The 15,261-nt window shown below is 49.0% G+C and overlaps 1 non-coding gene and 1 pseudogene across 1 annotated transcript; both read right to left on the reverse strand.

The window, feature by feature from the left end:
• Positions 1-471: 471 nt before the first annotated feature.
• LOC134899843 (U2 spliceosomal RNA) lies at positions 472-544 on the reverse strand (annotated as a pseudogene).
• A 6,360-nt stretch (positions 545-6,904) lies between these two features.
• Positions 6,905-7,091, reverse strand: LOC134899726 (U2 spliceosomal RNA). Its single transcript, XR_010173350.1, has one exon. It is a non-coding gene; the product is annotated as a U2 spliceosomal RNA (small nuclear RNA).
• Between the last annotated feature and the right edge of the window lie 8,170 nt (positions 7,092-15,261).

Below are 15,261 nucleotides of genomic sequence, written 5' to 3' on the forward strand. Positions count from 1 at the left end.
GCTAAGGTTTAAAGTGTATTACTATCGCATGCATAGCTGTTAGGGGTTCACTGTGTATCTTTGGGTGTGTACACGCTGCGTGTACTTTGTACAGTCAGCGCAGCGTTTGTACGCAAAGTCCGTACACAGTACGGGACTCTGTACGCTAATGGTGTAATAGGTACGTAGGTTGTGGATTAAGTATAGCTGCCGCAGCGACTTTATTTAAAGTGTATGAAATGTCTTTTTAAAGTGTTGCTTTAGTCCTGTACGTAAACCAGCGTTTACAGGGTCAACCCCCAGTACGAGAGTAGATACTAGACCAGCCCATTCCCTGTCCAACGTAAGGTGACAACAACCCTTACGAAGTAGGGATACTAAGCCTGGTTTTTCTCCACTCTCGACCAGGGGCCTTGCCACACCCCCGGCATGGTACTCCACAAGGTGTTTCTCCATTCCACATCTAGGAACCTCTCACGCTCCTAGTGTAAGAACAGGTACTTCACCCTGTGTTTCCCTCGAGCAGGTACTACACTTGATCTAAGCCAAAAGGCCGAGAAGCGATAACCCGAATATGGGGCGAGGGAGGCGCGCAGCCGAAACAGGAACTACTACCCATCATGGAGAATGACCCTACCCCCACACGCTTACTCTATACTATCTGTAGAAAGACTTGACTTTTGGCGGCGGCGGCGACCACCACAGCAAAGAAGGAGAAATCCGGGCTGACAAGCAGACTGGCACCTAATCCTCCATTTATCTGTATGTATGGATGTTCTTTCCCCCTCTCAATCTAAGAATCCCCTTTTATTATGCTCTATTGGATCTGTACCCGTCATATGATCCTTAGAACGCAAGCCTATTTTACTAAGGTTAACTGGGCGCTCCACGGAGCGCGATGATACCCCCACGCATGCGCCGTATGACGGCTTGATGTTTTGCTGATTTAATCGTCATGGAGCCCCTGGAACGCAATCACTTCCTTTATCTTTGTTGTGCGCTCCACGGAGCGCAATGACCCTTCCGGGTATGCGCTGCATGATTCAGACGACGGGATCACGTGATCAGAGGAGATCGCGTGCTCCCGGGCGGGAGCATACAAACACCAAAAGGGTAGCGCTCATTGGTTGAAGAATGCCATGTGATCAGGAAATGATCACATGGTATATGTTTGGATTATACTTTTACATATTTTTAGACACTTCTAGATCTCGTTTTCATAAATAAATAATATCTATGGTATTGTGCTATAAAGGATTGCCTCCTACTGAATTTTTATATCATTTTTATGAAATGTTTATTAATTAATTATGTTGTGACTGACAGATGTTTTCAATTGCCCTATGATTATAAGGGTATATATAGTCTGCCAGATAGTTACTGAATATATGCTCCTGGGGAAGCTGGCACCCATAAGACCAGTGAAACGCGTTGAGCTTTTTATCTGAAGGACCACAAGTACCAGCAACCCCACCCACCTCCTGGCGATATAAGGACTTCTATGCATCCAACGGCTTAAATTTTGCACACAAGGGACTTACAGATCCGGACTCATACCCATCTGCCATCTGGTTTCCACTGCAATACGGATACCTAGGGAATTTCCATCTGGAAAAAGAGTCTGGTAATCAACCCTGTTCAATTGAACTTGTGAAACAGCTGTTGGCAAATGTCCTAGCCAGGGACTGTGGACGATATATGTTTATTGGGTTAAGCTGTGGTTCATATACATATCAGCTATTTACATGTGATTGTATTTTATTATTGAGGAATATTTTCCTTTTATAACTAAGAATGTGCAGAAATTAAATTTAAGATTTTTTAATCATATTGGTATAGTTAATTTTCTTTGAACTTCAGCCGGTGCCAGTACTTATACTCTCCACTTCAGGCACCTAGGGGCGCACGCAACCACATTCCATCACTCACTCCTGCATCATGACTTTTCTCTCCTGTCTTGCTGACTGGCTGGCTGATGCACAATCATTTGCATTTGGTCCGCCTCCGACAACCACACCCACCAGACGTCTGCCGCCCGTCCCTGGATGGCTCTGTGCTTATCACACTTACACAATGCTATGCACTTCATCACTAAGGCAGTGGGACATTGATTTTTCTGTAGAAAGTTCCCTAGTTGCGTTGAACCTGTCTCAAATTTGAATTGTTTCAACAAGCCCATCCATCCTTTCAATTTTTCACTACGGTGGGAGGGCTCTGTGATATCAATGTGATGCATCCACTGTGAGGTCATCGTGATGCACCCTCTATGATGTCATCATTATGCGACACATGTGATGTCATCATTATGCGACACACGTGATGTCACAATGTGCTTGGCTGTACGGACTGCATTTGCTTGGCTTGCTTACTGACATCCACTTGAGGGAGACACACACCAGGAGATAGATGCAGCATATACATACATTCTATACAATCCCTCAACAAAACAAGGTTATCACTAATCTTCCTCCCCGGTACTCCACAAACTTGCTCCTCCGCTACTACTTGCCCCACCACATCCTTAAACCTATTAGTCATAATCTTTGCAAAAATCTTATAGTCACAATTTAACAGAGTAATTGGCCTCCAATTTTTCATTCTTTTTTTCCCCCCACCTTTAAATACCAAAACAACAATCCCCTCATTCATAGACTCCACAATAATACCATTACCCTTCATATAATTACATATCTCCAAGAAATCCTTTCCCAAAACATCCCAAAAAAAACAATAAAATTCCACTGGAATCCCATCACTACCTGGTGTTTTATTTTTTGCACATCCATGCACTGCCAATCTTAATTCCTCCAAATCAATCTCCTTAACCAGATAATTTTTATTTTCCTCCTTGACTTGTTATCTATACTTCTTAAAACTTCTTCTTCTAAACTCTCATCTCTCCATTTATTCTGATACAGATCCTGATAAAAATCGTAAATAACCCTCTCCACACCTTGCCCTTTAATCTCTATACCATCCTTATCCAAGATCCCATTAATATTTCTATCCCCTGAAACTGCTTTCTTGAAAAAAAAAAACGAGTACATTTTTCTCCCTTCTCCATAATGTCAACTTTTGCTTGAAAAATAATCTCCTTCCCCCTTGCCTCCAATATTTTACTAATCTCCCTCCTAACGCCTTTCATTTCTCCATCCACACCCATCCCCTCACTCCTTAATTTATTCAAAAATTCTAGCCTCTTATGTAAATCCTCATACCTCCTCCTCCTCAAATCTGCACGTCTCCTACCCTGTTTCCCAAAAAAGAACTTAACCTCTTTCTTAACCCACTCCCACCACTCTATAATACTCACAAAATCATTCTTGCGCATACCCCAACCAATATACTTCTTGATAAAACAGGCTCTTACTGCCTCATCCTCTTAAAGGCCTGTATTCAATATCCAAATACCTCTCCCCCCACTAAATCCGCATTAAGTTCCATCTCACACATAATTAGCATATGATCAGAAAAGGGAACCTCCTTTTGTGCATAATTATTCAAAAGAACATCCCTACTAACAAAAATATAATCCAACCTGGATTTGACAGTCCCTTTATCTGAAAAAAAGGTGAAAGGAGCAGGATCCACTTTACAAACCTTAACAACATCTTTCAAACATAAAACTTTCATAATTTCTGACCATAACCTGCTAGTTGTATCTAACTGATTCCCCCCACCCCCAAACCTACCTCCCTCCTCTAATACACAATTTAAATCCTCCATTATCAACATAGGCATTTTACCAAACAAAAAGTATCTCATCTTATCAAACAAATCTTTACGCATGTTTTTATCAGTATGCGCATAAACATTGTACACTCTGAAACAAAAATGCTTAAAATGACAATTAACTATTATACACCTACCCGGCTCAATAACATAATATTTATCCACCTTAATCTCCTTATTCCAGAAAAGAACCCCTATTCCATCATTTCTATTAGTCTCAGAAAAAGACCATATAGCCTCCCCTCCCCACTCCTCTTTCTTTGGACTCATATTCAAACCGCATTCTTGCAAACAGATCACATCCTGTTCTAATCCACACAGGTATTCCAAAATAGCCACTCTCCTAAACTTAGCCCCAAACGTTCTAACATTAAGAGAGCAAAACCTTAAAACCATAGTCTGTCCTTAAACAAAAAACTCATCCATATTCAGCTCATATGGTTAAACAATAAACATGAGAAAGAAGAATACATTAATCATGCATATAAAAAATCAAGTCTAGCAGGAATACCAGCTGATGCATCAAATTTCATTTTATGCAAATTCGGCACCCACTGCTTAAACTTAAACTTTAAATAAATTCCAAACTTTTTAACCACCTTCAACTGACGCCTGGGTGCTTGCCAAGGCAAGGAGCTTCTCCCCCTTCCCCCAGCTGCAGTCCTTCTTCTTCTAAAAAAGAAGACGGTGAACCAACATGTGCCAGATTATAATCCATTTCTCCACAGGGACTACAGTCCAGACCACTCAAGGTGGAAAAAGGATTTGGGGAGAGAGCAATTCCCTCCTCCTCCAAACGTGGTTTCTTTCCACTAGGCTGCTGTGACTTCTTATTCTTCTTCCTAATTACGGCCAGAAATTCACCTGTGTCTGCAGGCATCTCCTGCTCATTCCCATCTTCCTCAGCTGACTCCAACTCAATTTGCTGATCCCCCTCCTCCTCCACCACTAGTCCAGCATCATTATTCCCCAGACCAGGGCTTTCAAGCATCTGAGAAATGAAACCTTCTGTCTCCTCCTTTTCTGGCCCTGAAGAGGTACTAGGGAGAGCACTTGTACTCCGCCCTTCCACATCCAGCTGTTCAAATAGAGCTCTCCTCTGAGAAAACACACTGTTTGTAGGGCATTTTCTGGCTGCATGCCCCTGTACCCCACAAATGTCACATGCTCTAGGCTCACCACACTCTGCAGCTTCGTGGCCTTCTTTCTTACAGTTCCTGCATGTTTTCCCAGCTTTACACTCTTCCTTCACATGCCCATATTTGAAGCACTGTCTGCAAAACTCGGCTGCCCAGGGTAAAAAAGGAAGCCCCTAATTCCTGCAACCGTGAAATTGGCCGGAGGGTGCTTACTCCCCCCCACTTGCTCTAGGTCTTGCTTCAATCTGACCCAAAACCTCCATTTGCCATTATAAATCCCAAGAATATTTTTTTGCCTTATACCATCACTGACCTTTTCACAGTAATTCCTCAAAAAGGCCTTGATTATAGATATATCTGCATATGGATTATATACATGCACAGTCATTGGGATCTCCTGCATACTGAACAGAGGCAACATCCTGAGCTCTCTCATTTCCACTTCTTCAGCCTTCCCTTTTAAGGTTTCAAACACATTCAGACAAAACCCAGAATTGTGGAAGGTAACATCAAAAATTCCCTGCTTTGGGAAGTCCTGAATGCAAAAGATATCACTCACAGTTACTCCAGCAAGTTTACCCAGTATTTCACGGACAAGCCACACCAAATTCCGGCCAATTCTCCCACCTTCACTCACGATGAAACGAATGCTGTTCTTCATACCAGCCATACTGCTGTAAAAGGAAACACCACCAACTTCTCACCCAAAGGCGCAATCACCTCCCGAACGTACCACAGGCCCCTTGCAAGGAGTCTGGGAGCCCCCTGACCGCAACACACGATCGCAGCCAAAACGCAGAGAAGCGATAACCCGAATGTGGGACGAGGGAGCTGCGCAGCCGAAACAGGATCTACAATCCATCATGGAGAATCACCCTCCCCCCCACACGCTTACTCTATACTATCTGCAGATTGACTTGACTTTTGGCGGCGGCGACCACCCCAGCAAAGAAGGAGAAATCCGGACTGACAAGCAGGCAGTCACCCAGGTGCGCGCGCGCGCAACCACATTCCATCACTCACTCCTGCCTCGTGAGTTTTCTCTCCTCCTGTCTTGCTGGCTGGTTGACTGACTGGCTGGCTGATGCACAATCATTTGCATTTGGTCCGCCTCCAACAACCACACCCACCAGACGTCTGCCGCCCGTCTGTCCCTGGCTCCGTGCTTATCACATTTACACAATACTATGCACTTCATCGCTTAAGCAGTGGGACATTCATTCTGCAATGGAAGGTTCCCTGGCTGCCTTGAACCTGTCTGTAAAATCTGGATTGTTTCAACCAACCCGTTCATCCTGGCAGATTTCAATTTTTCACTACAGTGTGAGGGGTCTGTGATGTCATCATGATGCACACTCTATGATGTCATCATGATGCGACACATGTGATGTCATCATGATGCGACACACGTGATGTCACAATGTGCTTGGCTGTACGGACTGCATGTGCTTGGCTTGCTTACTGACATCCACTTGAGGGAGACACACACCAGGAGATAGATGCAGCATATACATACTGCAGAGCTTGTGCCTTTATGTCTCTACAGTAACCATCCACACCTCCTGCAGCCAGCGTGGCCACCACCGGCACAAAAATTCTAATTATTTCCAAACATGACCAGGTCGAAAAGACAAACCGAAAGGATGATCATAATAGTAAGTTAAGAATTTAGGAATTAATTTCTAAGTGGGAATGCTTCTTCGTTCGTACTTAGTTAGCATTCAGGAATTAGGCCTACGTAGGCCTCACATCCAAATGCTCATCAATTGTTTAAATTTGCCTTGTGTAGAAGGAGGGAATTCAATGGAGACAAGAAGTAGACGCAAAACAAGACTCCACACAGTAGTTCTCAGGTGCTTTTATTAATTTTATTCATCCATTGTAACATTTTGCAAGGAATAGACAGCAACGATTGAATACAATTTCGAAACAGTGTAAAAGCCTGCTTGCAAAATCCCCCAAAATCAAGGAGTTTATCAATGCGGCAAAAGCGTTGAAAATCCTGGGGAAAAGCTAAGAAGTCGTCATTAGTCTATTTTTGGAATACAGAATAGGAAAGGTGCACCGGTCCCGGAGGTACTGCAATACCGGGTCAATGCGTGGAGTGGACAGAGCAAGCTCTTCTTCCATCTCCCTGTTCTAAAAATCCATTTAATATATGGCCCCCAGATAGGGGGCGTATCAGATATTAAACTGATAAGAACAGATTTTTTTTTTTTTTTTTCTTGAAGCCCGAGGTGTGGTGCTTCATCACCCAGTGTCTGTTACCAAACGTGCTGGGGGCATAGGATCTTGGACCCTCTCCCAAAGGAGAAGGGCCCTGTTACTCCCCTAACCCTCAGAGCCAGAAGGCCTACTGAGGGAAAAAAGGGACTGTGGGTCCCCCCTTGCCGAAGCGCAGAGGGACCCTCGTGTGTCCCCAGGGTTGGCCGAAGCGTCCCCCTGGGGACCGAAAACTGCGTCTGGTCCTCCCCCCGTGGAGAGGACCTCAGCAACTTAGAGGAGAGGGCGGCCCATAAGGGTCTCACCTAAACCCCAACCGAAAAACGTGACAGTGACACACTACAAAAAACATAAAAAGTGCTAGTGCTGTGCAATAGTGCAAAACACGTGCGTGGGCATAAATAAATAAATAGGCCCCAGCCAAAAGGCCGGGGTGGGGGGGTAAAAAATTATCCTTGCCCTAGCCAAAAGGCCAGGGCAAAGGACAGGGTGCAGCAGAAGTAGGGAGGGGAGCGGTGCAAAGTGCCTTACTTGTGCAAAGGTGGGAAACCGGTCACCAGTGCAGGTTCGGGCACCCCTGGCTCTTCTAGCACCAGGGGCACGTATCACCGAGCTTCTAAGCAGCTCCCAGCCAGACCAAGTTTCATACCTGCTCTATGCCAGGGTCCACCCCCAGCACGAGAGTAGGTACTAAACCAGGCTGTTCCCGATCCAACGTAAGGTTTTCTTAGGCCTTACGAAGTAGGGATACTCAGCCAAGTTTTTCTCCACTCATCGACCAGGGGCTTTGCCACACCCCGACACGGTACTCCACAAAGTGTTTCTCCATTCCACATCTAAGAACCTCTCAAGCTCCTAGTGTAGGAACAGGTACTCCACCCTGTGTTTCTCTACCGCAGATACTACACCAGGCCGTTCCCTATACAACATAGGGGTTTGCTACTCCCCTACGAAGTAGGGATAACCGGCCCGGTCTTTCTCCACTGATAAGAACAGATTTTTTTATTGAAAAAGCAGTCTTTATTGGCATAAAGTAGCAAAAAACATACGTAAACATGACAAACATAAGTACCGTGTCGCAGCACGCCAAAACACAGTACAGATGCAGACGGTATAGTGCAGTCGAAGAACTACGGCACAGGCCTGAGCCTACACTATAGTTCTCGGACTGCACTATGCATTTAAACTATACAATAACACAACAGTAAATAAGGCTATGGGTGTGGAGGGTAGGAGGGTGAGGGAGGGTGAATCACATGCCCGAAACTTTATTGAAGGACAGACACATATAAGGGGAGGGGCAATAAATAGAAAGACATCAACAAAACAACAGACATTGTGAGTGGGGGGGAAGGGGCCACGGTCCCAAAGTCTCATTAATCAGTTCCAAACAAGGGGAGAGGGGCAGAAAAATTGGGTTTTTAGGCCTCTTCTTCCTCAGGGCTGTCCATGATGGAATAGTCTCTGAGCAGGCTGTGAACCAGCCTGCAACAGTCCTGGATGGACATCCTCTCCCTCCGCAGTATGAGGCGGTTCCTGGCGAGCCACGAAGCGTCCTTAACACAGTTAATAAGGTGCCAGGCTTCCTGGATCGCCCCAACGGTGTGGGTGCCAGGGAATAGTCCGTAGAGTACCGAATGGTACGTGAGACAGTTCCTTGGCACACAGTTTTTCAGTTCGTTTTCCAGGGCATCCAACAACAACTGGGCGCAGGCACAGTCCCAAAACAGGTGCATAGATGTTTCCTCATGTATGATGCACCTGGGGCAATGTCTGTACCTGCACAGGTTCCGGGAGTGCATGAATGACCTGAGGGGTAAACCCCCTTGGATGGCCATCCACGACAGGTCTTTGTGTCTGTTTGTGAGTCTTTTGGAGGCCACATTCTCCCAGACTTGTTTGGCAGTCGCTGAAGGGAGCCCCGGAATCGGCTCCAAATCGTCTTTAGCTCTGATGAGCTTGTAGATGTTCTTCGGTTTCCATAAGTCAGGCTTAACTCCCTCCAGTTGGTGTTCCCTCACGAACTTGGACACGTCCAGGTAGTACCACGGAGTGTTCCAGTTGTAAGGGATGGAGCTGTCCCATTTGTCCCAGCCGAGGTTCCTCCAAAGAGGCAGGAGGAAGAAACGGGACATGGAGTTTCCTGCAGAGTCGTTGAAGTTCTCGCACAAAGTCCTGCGGATGCAGTTACAAACAAAGAAGGCTCGAAGCATGGTGGGGATATCCGGAATACCCTTTCCACCCTTGAGGGGCTCCTTGTACATAACTGCACGCTTTACTCTGTCCATCTTGGAGCCCCAGATGAAGTGAAACACTGCCCTTGTGATGGCCCTGCAGACGGTGGCCAGAGGTGGCCAGGCTTGCGCGGTGTACTGCAGAACGGGAAGGATCTCGTTGCGCAGCACAAGTGATTTTCCCTCGATGGTAAGTTCTCTGAGGCTCCACAATCCAATCTTTTGGCGAACAGTCGCCAGTCTCTCGTCCCAACATCTCAGGGCTGCACCCTCGCCGCCGAACCAGACTCCGAGGATCTTAATGAAGTCGGGCTTGATGGCAAAAGGAAATGGTGCAGAGGATGACAGGTGCCACTTTCCGAAGAGCATAGCCTCTGACTTCCCGCAGTTGACTTTAGCCCCTGAGGCTCGGCCGAAGGTCTCGCAGGTCTGGACGAGTGCTGTCACCGAATGCTGGTCTGCGCAGAAGACAGTGACGTCATCCATGTACAGCGAACACTTGGCCTCTCGTCGGTCACGACACGGTGCGGCGATCCCTCTGATCTCTGGATTCCGTCTGATGCATACAGCCATAAGCTCTATAACACAAACAAAAAGAAGAGGTGAAAGAGGGCAGCCTTGTCTGACCCCAGACAGTATGGAAAAGGGGTCAGTCATCCAGCCGTTCACCAGCACCGAACTGTGGATGTCAAGGTACATCAGGTTAACATACGTACAAAACATTTTACAGAGGCCAAATTTATGCAGAACCCTGCCCATCAACTCATGTGAGACACGATCAAAGGCCTTCTCCTGGTCAAGACTGACCAGGGCCGCGTGGACGTTCCGATCCTGGATGTAATGGACCGTGTCTCTGAGGAGAGCGAGGCTGTCTGCAATCCTGCGACCGGGAATGCCGCAGGTCTGGTCCGGGTGAATGATCTGTCCGATGACAGCCTTCAGCCTGTTGGCGAGCACCTTGGCGAGGATCTTGTAGTCCACGTTTAAGAGAGAGATGGGCCTCCAATTTTTCAGCTCACATCTCTCCCCCTTACGCTTATACAAGATCGTGATCATTCCCTCCCTCAGCGATGGGGGCATTTTGCCCTCCACCACCATCTCCCCGTACAGCTCGAGCAGGTCCGGTCCAATGAGGTCCCACAGCGCTACATAGAGCTCTGCTGGGAGACCATCACTGCCCGGGGTCCTGCCCTGCCTAAAGGATCTGGCGGCAGAGTGCAACTCCTCCAACGCCAAGGGAGCGTCCAGGGCGGCTTTGCCTGCAGGATCAATGGTGTTAGTGATACCTGACAGGAACTTATCAGCCTCCTCGCTGTCTGTAGTCTTAGGGGAGTAGAGGTCCCTGTAGTAGTCTCTGACGACTTTCATCACGCCCTCCTTCCCCTGTCTGGGAATGCCGGTCTCATCTCGCAGCTCAGTCAGGGGCGTGTGGCCAGAGTGGAGTTTCCTGAAAAAGAAAGAATTACATTTCTCATCCTTCTCGAGGTTCTCCACCTTGGAACGGAAGACGATACGTCTGGATTCCTCCTCAAAGTGCCTTTTCAGGCCCCCTTTGGTCTCATCCAGCTCGTCTCTCACGTCCCAGCCGCACCGTTGGAGGTCCAGCAGGGACTGCAAAAGTCTCTGCAGTCTCTTGAAGTTCCTCTTCCGGTCGCACGCCTGTTGTCTCCCTTTAACCTGAAAGAAACTGCGAATGTTAGCCTTAGCATATTCCCACCAGTCACTCATGCAATCAAAATAACATTTGTCATTTTTCCATGTGATGTAGGCATCCTTCAGCTCCGCCAGCACATCCTCTCTTTCCAGTAGGGCACAATTCAACTTCCAGGAGCCTGGGCCAGGTGCGAAACCGCTACCCAGGACTCCTTGGAAGAGAATGGCCCTGTGGTCTGAGAAGAAGCAGGGGACCATAGAATGCCTGGTCTGCTTCACTGCTCTAGAGGTAAACACAAAGTCAATGCGGGAACGCACAGAGCCATCGGGGCGGCTCCATGTATAATTCACGGAGCCGGACCCCATGGAGCCCATAGCGTCCCGCAGTGATGCTTCAGTCACCATTTCTATAAGCAGTTTAGACGTCACATCAAGCTTGGTAGAGTTGCTGGTGCTGCGTCCATCCTCTTCCATGGTGCAGTTGAAGTCTCCTGCCATCACTACCGCCCTAGTGGTTGCGAGCTGCGGTCGCAGGGTCTGGAAAAGCTCCAAACGCTCATTCTTGCCAGGGGGGGCGTACACGCAGAACAGCCTAATAGGCTCACCTGCCCAGGAGCCGTCTACGACAAGTAATCTGCCGCAGACGAGCTCCTGAACAGAATCTAGCGTGAAGAGGCTCCCCCTAATAAGAATGGCGACCCCTGCAGACTTACACTCACCCCCACCGGACCAATAGGAGGCACCGTGAGACCACTGCCTGCCCAGATGTTTGTAGGACTTGGAGAAGGGAAGAGAGCATTCCTGCAACATATACACATCACATTTCTGACTATCTAAGAAAGTAAACACAGATTGTCTCCTAAGCTTATCCTTAATACTCCTCACATTAATGGTGAAAATAGAAAAAGACGCCATTAGTTGGGGAAAAAAGAGAGGTTAGGCAACAATTCGACATTTACGTTACCACTCCGTCGGGCGGGGCTTCCTCGGGTTCTTGTGCCGGGTCACCCTCCTGGCGTGGGTTCATGCTCTCGAGCAGTTGGTTGATCTGGAACATCGGGTCCACTTCCTCCACGATGTCTTCCACCGCTGATTCCATTTCCTCCTCCAGTGGGAGGGGGTCCTGGATCATCTCAACTGCCTGCTTCTTAGAGGATTCAGGGTCCGCAGCTGGGCTGTCGAGAACCTTCCTCTTGCAATTCCTCGTCTTTTCTGTGTCTGCAGCGGATTTAGGAGGGGGAAACTCTTCCTGGGAGGAGAGGTCGAGGGCAGTGGTGGGGGGAGTGGGAGGGGCAGTGAGGTGGGGGCGAGAGCGGGAGGGGGAGATAGGAGGGGTTGTGACAGATGTGGGGATGGAGGTTTCTGTCACAGAGGGTGGGGTGGGAGGGGGGGTGGAGGTGGGGGTGGAAGGTTTCTTACCCTCCTGAGGCTGCTGTTTCTTCTGTGCTGCTGCTGCCGAAGGCGGCCGCTTGGTAAGAGAGTCACGTCCGGTCACCACCACTGCGTAGGTTCTTGCTCTACTGGGGCAGTCCCTGTAGACGTGGTCCACCTTGCCGCACAGGTTGCATGTTTTCCTCATGGGGCAGTCTTTTGTCTCATGGCTGGCCATGTGGCAATTCTTGCATGCCGAGACCTTGCAGTCCTTCATCACGTGACCCATCCCGCCACACTTCCTGCAGTTGCGTGGCTGGTCGGCGTAGTGGAGAAGTCCTTGGGATCCCCCCAGGGAGAAGCACTGGGGGAGGTGCTTGACTCCTTCTGGGCATGAGGTGTCCTTTTGCAGGACGACGATCACCGCCCACTTTCCAGTCCAGAATCCGTTCCCGTCCAGAACCCTTGTGGGGTCTTTCTTGACGGTGCAGAACCTGCTGAGAAAGGTGACGATGTCCTTGATGGGCGTGTGCGGGTTGCGCATTGAAACCGTCACCCGCCTTTCCTCTCTTAGAATAGGGCAATTGCCCACAAAGCGAGAGAAAGGGGATTCAGGTCTCGCCGCTTTCACTGCCTCCCAGTACCTCTTGCAGATGGTAAGGGAGGCGAAGGTGACGTAGAAAATCCCCTTCAAGTAGTTCTGGACGCTGAGGGTTTCTGATGTCGAGAAGCCTTGGTCGAGGATCATCTTCCTTCCAAAGGTTTCGACTGTCATGTCCGGCATCCGTCCCTCCACCTCCTTCAGCTTCATCACCACTGTATGCCTCATCCAGGGTTCCAGGGACGGTTTGTCCTCGGTGCTCACCTGGGTGAGGTCCGCTGGCGGTGTCGCTGCAGGGGTTGTGGCGCTGGATGCGGCCGATCCAGTAGGGCCTTTGGCGGTTTTCTTCACCGTCTTGGCCCGGCTCTTCTTGGCGAGGGTGGCCGGAGTGGAGGCCGAGGCTGGGGCAGCTGGGGCTGGAGCAGCGGGGGCTGGAACAGCGGCGGCTGGGGCAGCGGTGGCCATACTCACGGATCCTTTGGCGTAGGAGGCGGGGCGGAGGATCAGCGCTGTCGTCGAGAGGAGGAGAGGCGGTCGGTCGCTTCAGAGGGCAGAGCCAGCAAGTCTAACCCTCCAGTGCAGCTAGGGGACGATGCAAAGCTTCTCTGGCGAAGTCCCTTTTCTCCAAGCAGTCTTGCTGGCGGAGGGGGGGTATCTTCTCCAGAGGGCAGAGCAAACAAGTCTAACCCTCTGCTGTAGCTGGGGAGCGATGCAAATCTTCACCCTCTTCAAGCGATCTTCTCCTTCTCCTCGCAGTCTCGGCTTCGATTTTTCTGGCTTCTCGGCCCGGGTACAGCTTAGCCCTGAGAAGGACAATTGTCGGTCCAAGAAACAAGGTAGCACCGTCAGTCAGCGTGAACTGATAAGAACAGATTTTTTTTTTTTTTTTACTTTAAGCCCGAGGTGCGGTGCTTCATCACCCAGTGTCTGTGACCAAACGTGCTGGGGGCATAGGATCTTGGACCCTCTCCCAAAGGAGAAGGGCCCCGTTACTCCCCTAACCCTCAGAGCCATAAGGCCTACTGAGGGAAAAAAGGGACTGTGGGTCCCCCCTTGACGAAGCGCAGAGGGACCCTCGTGTGTCCCCAGGGTTGGCCGAAGCGTCCCCCTGGGGACCGAAAACTGCATCTGGTTCTCCCCCCGTGGGGAGGACCTCAGCAACTTTAGAGGAGAGGGCGGCCCATAAGGGTCTCACCTAAACTAGAGATGAGCGCCTGAAATTTTTCGGGTTTTGTGTTTTGGTTTTGGGTTCGGTTCCGCGGCCGTGTTTTGGGTTCGAACACGTTTTGGCAAAACCTCACCGAATTATTTTTGTCGGATTCGGGTGTGTTTTGGATTCGGGTGTTTTTTTCCAAAAACACTAAAAAACAGCTTAAATCATAGAATTTGGGGGTCATTTTGATCCCAAAGTATTATTAACCTCAAAAACCATAATTTACACTCATTTTCAGTCTATTCTGAAAACCTCACACCTCACAATATTATTTTTAGTCCTAAAATTTGCACCGAGGTCGCTGTGTGAGTAAGATAAGCGACCCTAGTGGCCGACACAAACACCGGGCCCATCTAGGAGTGGCACTGCAGTGTCACGCAGGATGTCCCTTCCAAAAAACCCTCCCCAAACAGCACATGACGCAAAGAAAAAAAGAGGCGCAATGAGGTAGCTGTGTGAGTAAGATTAGCGACCCTAGTGGCCGACACAAACACCGGGCCCATCTAGGAGTGGCACTGCAGTGTCACGCAGGATGGCCCTTCCAAAAAACCCTCCCCAAACAGCACATGACGCAAAGAAAAAAAGAGGCGCAATGAGGTAGCTGACTGTGTGAGTAAGATTAGCGACCCTAGTGGCCGACACAAACACCGGGCCCATCTAGGAGTGGCACTGCAGTGTCACGCAGGATGTCCCTTCCAAAAAACCCTCCCCAAACAGCACATGACGCAAAGAAAAAAAGAGGCGCAATGAGGTAGCTGTGTGAGTAAGATTAGCGACCCTAGTGGCCGACACAAACACCGGGCCCATCTAGGAGTGGCACTGCAGTGTCACGCAGGATGTCCCTTCCAAAAAACCCTCCCCAAACAGCACATGACGCAAAGAAAAAAAGAGGCGCAATGAGGTAGCTGTGTGAGTAAGATTAGCGACCCTAGTGGCCGACACAAACACCGGGCACATCTAGGAGTGGCACTGCAGTGTCACGCAGGATGTCCCTTCCAAAAAACCCTCCCCAAACAGCACATGACGCAAAGAAAAAAAGAGGCGCAATGAGGTAGCTGTGTGAGTAAGATTAGCGACCCTAGTGGCCGACACAAACACCGGGCCCATCTAGGAGTG

Source organism: Pseudophryne corroboree, chromosome 3 (genome assembly GCF_028390025.1).
Source record: "Pseudophryne corroboree isolate aPseCor3 chromosome 3, aPseCor3.hap2, whole genome shotgun sequence".
NCBI lineage: Eukaryota > Metazoa > Chordata > Amphibia > Anura > Myobatrachidae > Pseudophryne > Pseudophryne corroboree.